Source organism: Apus apus, chromosome Z (genome assembly GCF_020740795.1).
Source record: "Apus apus isolate bApuApu2 chromosome Z, bApuApu2.pri.cur, whole genome shotgun sequence".
In the NCBI taxonomy this organism is placed as follows: Eukaryota; Metazoa; Chordata; class Aves; order Apodiformes; family Apodidae; genus Apus; species Apus apus.
This window is the reverse complement of record NC_067312.1, coordinates 45,890,521-45,896,876: the sequence shown is the minus strand read 5'-3', so window position 1 is coordinate 45,896,876 and position 6,356 is coordinate 45,890,521.

The window sequence follows — 6,356 nt, the reverse complement described above, 5'->3', positions numbered from 1 at the left end:
GCAACATACAGCAAGCAAAACCCAAGCCAGAAGATTTCTAAGCCACCTAGATGGTAACTTTATGGAACAGGCCATAAAGACAGCCAACTCAGAAGAATGTAATCCGTGATCTGCTGATCATCAGCAGAGAGGATCTTATGAGTGAAGTGGAGATTTAAGGTTGTCTCAGCCACAATGACCACAAGGCGATTGATTTCAAAATCTCTGTTGACAAGAGGAAGACTGCCAGTAACACTGGCATGACTTCAACATTGGACACGAGGAGAGCAGACTTCGAGCTGCTCAGGGAGCTTCTGAGTCAAGTCCTGTGGAAAAATGTTTTTGCAGGTGCTGGTGTTCATGAGTGCTGGTCACTCTTTAAACATCACCTCGTAAGGGCACAGGAACAGACAATCCCAAAATGTTGAAAGTCAAGCAGACAAGGCAGAAGACTGGCTTGGCCAAACAGGGATCTGCTCTTGCAGATTAGGCAAAAAAAGAAAGGTGTATGCCCGGTGGAAGCTAGGTCAGGTGATGTGGGAAGAATACAGAGATTCTGGTAACCACTGGAGGGAGAACATTTGAGGGGCCAAAGCTCACATGGAGCTAAAACTGGCCAGAACTGTGGGGGACAAAAAAAAGAGTTTTTTTCAAATACATAAATGACAAAAGGCGGTGTAGAAACAACATGGGTCCTTTTCAGTGTAAGGACAGTCACCTCACCAACAGGGATATAGACAAAGCAGAGGTATTTAACGCATTCTTTCCCTCTGTCTTCAACACTGATGGTGGACCAACAACCAAAACTGGAGGACCATGACTGCAACAAGGATCAACTCTTGGCTGCCCCTGAACTTGTGCAGGATTTGATGCTTCAGTTACATCCCTACAGATCCATGGGACCTGATGGAATCCACCCAAGATTCCTCAAAGAGCTGCCTGATGTCATCACTAAGCCTCTCTTGAGGCTTTTTGGAGGTCCTGGCAGTCTGAAGAGATCCCAGTTGACTGGAAACTGGCTAATGTTGTTCCAATATTCAAGAAGGGCAAGAAGGAGGACCTTGGAAACTACAGGCCAGTCGGTCAAACTTCCGTGCCTGGTAAAATTATAGAAAAGTTTATTCTGGGAGATACTGAAAAATGCCTGGAGGACAACACAATCATCGGTCACAGCCATCACTGCTTCATGAGGGGAAAGACCTGCTTGCCAAAATTAATTTCCTTTTATGACAAAGTAAGCCACCTAGCTGATCAAGGGTAGCCAATGGATGGAATATTTCTGAACTTCAGCAAGGATTTTGATACTGTCTCTCACAGTATCTTCCAGGACAAAATGTCCAGCATACAGACAAACAAACATACCATATGGTGGGTGAGCAACTGGCTCATAGGTCGAGCACAAAGAGTGACAGTTAATGGGGTAACATGAGGCTGGCAACCGGTCACAAGTGCGGTCCTGCAGGACTACCTCCTAGGTCCGGTGCTCTTCAGCATCTTCATCAATGACTTGGATACAGGACTCAAATGAATTCTAAGCAAGTTTGCTGATGATACAAAACTGGGAGGAGCTGTCAACTCCCTTGAGGGCAGGCAGGTCCTGCAGAGAGACCTCAACAGGTTAGAGAGATGGTGTGGAGAACTGGCCTCCAAAATTGTGTCTCTTACTGAATTTGACTGAATAGAGAGATGTAACAGAAAAAAAACTAAATCCATAAATTCAGGATAGCCTTTTACTTATTTTGGTGGGTCTGTCCCTGGCTGGGTACCAGCTTGCTTCCACCAGATATATAACCAATTGAATATATAATTTGGTGTCAGAAAAACCTGATAAACAAACAGGACGGTTGTGCCCTGAGATAAGGCAGCTTCGACCCAAAACCAGGCTCAGACCACGACATCTGAATTTGGTGTCAAGAAGTGGGATACTGATTGTATAAGCCTCTGGATAGTAGACTGAAAACACACACAATGAACATATTACACAATGGGAATTCTGAATTTCATTTGTTCCATGCAAATTGAGGAACAAACCTGACCATCATCCCCCTTTGCAGAGGAGTTTTGGTCTTGTCTTCTCGTAACCCCCTTCTATGACCACATTAAATCAAGGAATTATGCTTCTTCTAGGCACTTTTATGACCTAATAAGGAGATTTTACAAAACGGACAATCTAGACCAACTGTGCAATGAGCTAAAGTATCTACAAGATCAATCCAATCTGACCCAAAACTAAAAACTACAAAAACATGATGTAGATTACTACAATGATAAAGCTTTCCTTACTTTGGCAGTAGTAATCTGGTGGAAAAATGAGGCTTTGAAATATGAAATTAGAAAAAATAATCAAGAACTGAAAGCTATAATTGAACCAAGTGCACCACATGAATCAGAGATTATCTCAGACTCTGGAAGTGGGGAGAATAGGGAACATCAGACACTTGAACCCAGGAAAATAAATAGAATTCCCCAAAAGAAGGGTAAACGTTGATTTTCCATCAGACTCTTCAGAGGAGGAAGAAATACCTCCCATGGTACAGCCAAAACAGCTGGTAAAATCCAAAACCCAAAGAATGCAACACAGTAAAACATCAAAATGCAGCCAAAATGCTCCTTCTGCTATTGATAAATTAGAGGCAGATATAACACAGCTCAAGCAAAACATCCCAACATTAGAACAAGTTATTAAAACTGGACATAAAGAAATAAAACACACTGAGGATGGTTTAAAGAAAATAATTTTAATTGAAAGTGCTTCTGCCAGCTCCTCTAGTAAGCACACTGATTATAGTAATAATGACAGCACTTCACATGCTGTTTTGCAGCGGGTGATCTGCACTGACTATTCATATGCTGATAGGTGGCACCGGTGGACTAACATTAGACACAAAGAAGCTCCTTACAGCCCCCTGGAGCTAACTAATTTAAAAAAGCAGTTTAGCTGGCTGCCCACTGAAACATATACAAAATATGTGATTCCAGTGTCTGCCTCCAGAGGGGACAACATTCAACTATCAGAAAAGAAAGCCTCCAGGCACTGGATGCCTTACTAACCACTGGAAACCACAAGGCTCCATGGCGATAACCCAGCAAGCTACTTATATCATTGGACTAGTAGACCCACTGTCCAGGGGTGAAACGTTTGTTTTAAAGGGTGTGCTTCTGCAACCAATGGAAAAAATTCACAAAGCTGCTATGATACAACTGATTCACCAAAACAATCTGGTAACAGGGCAAGAGTCTCCATTGATGTTGCAGGTACACCCAGGGAGAATGAACATTTTAATCAGGGGTTTACTGGGTGAGCTGAAAATTATGGCCATCCAATTAAAAGGAAAGACTCAGACCCCAACAACAATTCATTCACCTGGGGAGAACATATGGGTGAATTTTTCTGGCTCAGTGGGCCCATGACACTTCAGGTCATAAGGGCAGAGATGCAACATATGAATGGGCTCATGACCGAGGGGTGGATCTAACCATGGACACTATTTTGCAGGTGATCCAAGACTGTGAGACATGTGCTGCAATTAAGCAGGCTAAACAGTTGAAACCTTTGTGGTATGAGGGGAGGTGGTAAAAGTACAGGTATGGAGAGGCCTGGCAAATTGACTACATCACACTGCCTCAGAGCCGCCAGGGTAAGCACTATGTGCCTACAATGGTGAAAACAAGTACAGGATGGTTGGAAACATATCCTGTGCCTTATGCCACAGCCCTGGATACTATCCTGGGCTTGAGAAGCAGATCCTGGGGAGACATGGTACTCCAGAGAGAATTGAGTCAGACAATGGCACTCACTTCAAAAACAGTCTTGTGACTGACTGGGCTACAGAGCATGGTATCGAGTGGATCTACCATATCCCATACTATGCACAACCCTCAGGTAAAGTTGAAAGGTACAAAGGTTTGTTGAAAGCTACCCTATAGGCAACGGGTGGTGGAACTTTCAAAAACTGGGACAAAAATTTGGCAAAGGCCACCTGGCTAGCTAATACCAGGGGATTCAACAATCAGGCTGGTCCTGCTCAGTCAGACCTTTTACATACTGCACATAGGGATAAAGTTCCTGTGGTATGTGAGAGAAAGTGTTTGGGTCTATCCTGCTTTGGGCAAAGGTAAACCTGCCTGGGGTGTTGCTTTTATTCAGGGGCCTGGAGATACCTGGTGTGTGATGATGGAGGATGGTGAAGTACAATGTGTACCTCAAGGTAAACCACTTATAGCCAAGCCCCATTCAATTGCAATTGGATCAGATGGGTGTATAGGACCCAACATCTGATAAGTTTCTATTTCAAATACTCATAGCTGTAAAGCTTCTTCTTGGACTTGTGTCCATTCCCAGTATCAGTGTTTTCTCAGCAAATCATACAAAGGTCTAGCAATAATAGTTAAGTCTGGAATGTGTTTTTGCCAGAATTGTAGTGTGCCCAATACTTCCTGCAATTCTTTTTTGTTTTCAGGCATTTTAATGTCGCTTAGATCGGTTAATGTATCCACTGGTATATTCTAGGTACCTTTCTTCCACCAGATTCTGAGGAATTTTACCTCAGAAGCTGGTGGTTGGTACGTTTCCTCTGGAATGTAAATGCCAATAATATGCAAATGCTGAATGATGTCATCATAGATTTCTTTATTCTTTTCCTCATTAGATCTGCCAGTTAAGATATGTTCTATATACTGATACACTTTAATATCTTTATTTTCCTTTAAGGATTGTATTTGAACTAGTTCTGCTGCCAGAGAATGGTAGACTATCATGGGCAAGTGTTTGTAGTCCTGTGGTAATCGGGTAAAAGTATATTAGTTCTCATTCCAGGTAAATGCAAATTTACTCCTATCATCTTCATCAATAGGGACCATGAAGAACATATCTTTGATGTCCAGAACAGCCATGATTGGATGGGCAGCCTCTTGAATTTATGATATTAGCTCAGCCATGCTGGGGATGGCTGCTGTTAGTGGCCCAGTATTTGCATTTAACTTTTGATAGTCCACAGTCAAGCACCACTTGCCATTAGGTTTTTTTACAGGCCAAATTGGGGAATTGTAGGGTGAATGAGTGCTGACAGTGATGCCCTTTTCTTTACGATCATGAATAATTTCTTTCACCAGAGAGATGTGCAAAACTACTGTATCAGCTTGCAAACAGTGTGAAATTAGACTAGATGAACACTCCCTCACTAAAGAGAATTTGCATATAAGGGATTATAAAAAGTTGTGGGAGACTTGGCAAATGGAGTATATCGGTCCCTTTAGAAAGTCAAAAGGAAAATGCTACATAATTGTAGCTATGGGGGTTGTCTCAGGTTGAACATCTGCAGAATGATGTTCAAAAGCTACCGGGAACAACACTGTAAATATTTTGGAAAAAGTTTTTGGTATACTACCTAAGCCACAAAGTATTCAATCTGACAACGGATCTCACTTTACTGCACTCATTAATTAACACGGGTTAATTAAGAGCATTTTAAAACCCCAACATTCCCGACGGGATGAAAGGTTGAATAAAGCATTAACGATAGTAAACAATCTTTGGGGAATTAAAGGGTACTCCCACCTAAAATCATTCTATTCTAATCCACCATCGAAACTAGTTGCTAACAAGCATGGGGTGAAAGATTCAGAAATTTCTATATAACAAGAAGAAAATCACATTTAACCCACGACAAAATGTTTTAGTTAATCTACCCAATATGGGTAAAATGAACTTAATATTAAACATGCCTATCAATCAAAATACATGGAGAGCACTTAACAAAGAAGGAAAACAATACAAAATTAGCACTAACTGGATAATTTGTCTTAATTAACATAATGACTAATGATACAGACCTGCCTAAATTTAGAGAATCACCTGTTTAACTGCAGAAAGCCACTCTGGAGTTCAACCCTTTCCTCATCTGCACCTTGGAAAAGGATCTGTTGGGTTATGTAATGCAGTGAATGTGTATAGCTACTACTTTTTAATTCCTTGGGTTGAATTAGTTTTTAATATATTGTAAACAATATATACATAATGTAGTTACATCATTAACACTCTGGAACTCTGAGAAACGGTGTTTATCACAGACCACTCAAAAGACAACTGACCACCCTCTAGAGAGTGATCTAGTGATACTGTGTATTGGGAACGGGTCATTCCTGAACACAGAATAGTAACATCACAGTAGCACCAATGATTAGAGTTTCCAGAGTGTTGATAATGGCACAATGTATCCCAGTGACAACACCAGACTTGATGCTACTATGAGTTCATAAACCAATATGACCCATGGGATAAGAACGACTTTATTAATTTCCAACAAAATATCGGCAACATTTTTTAATTTCAGTAACTGATGGATATGTACAGGTCAGCAAGTGTGGATATTTAACTT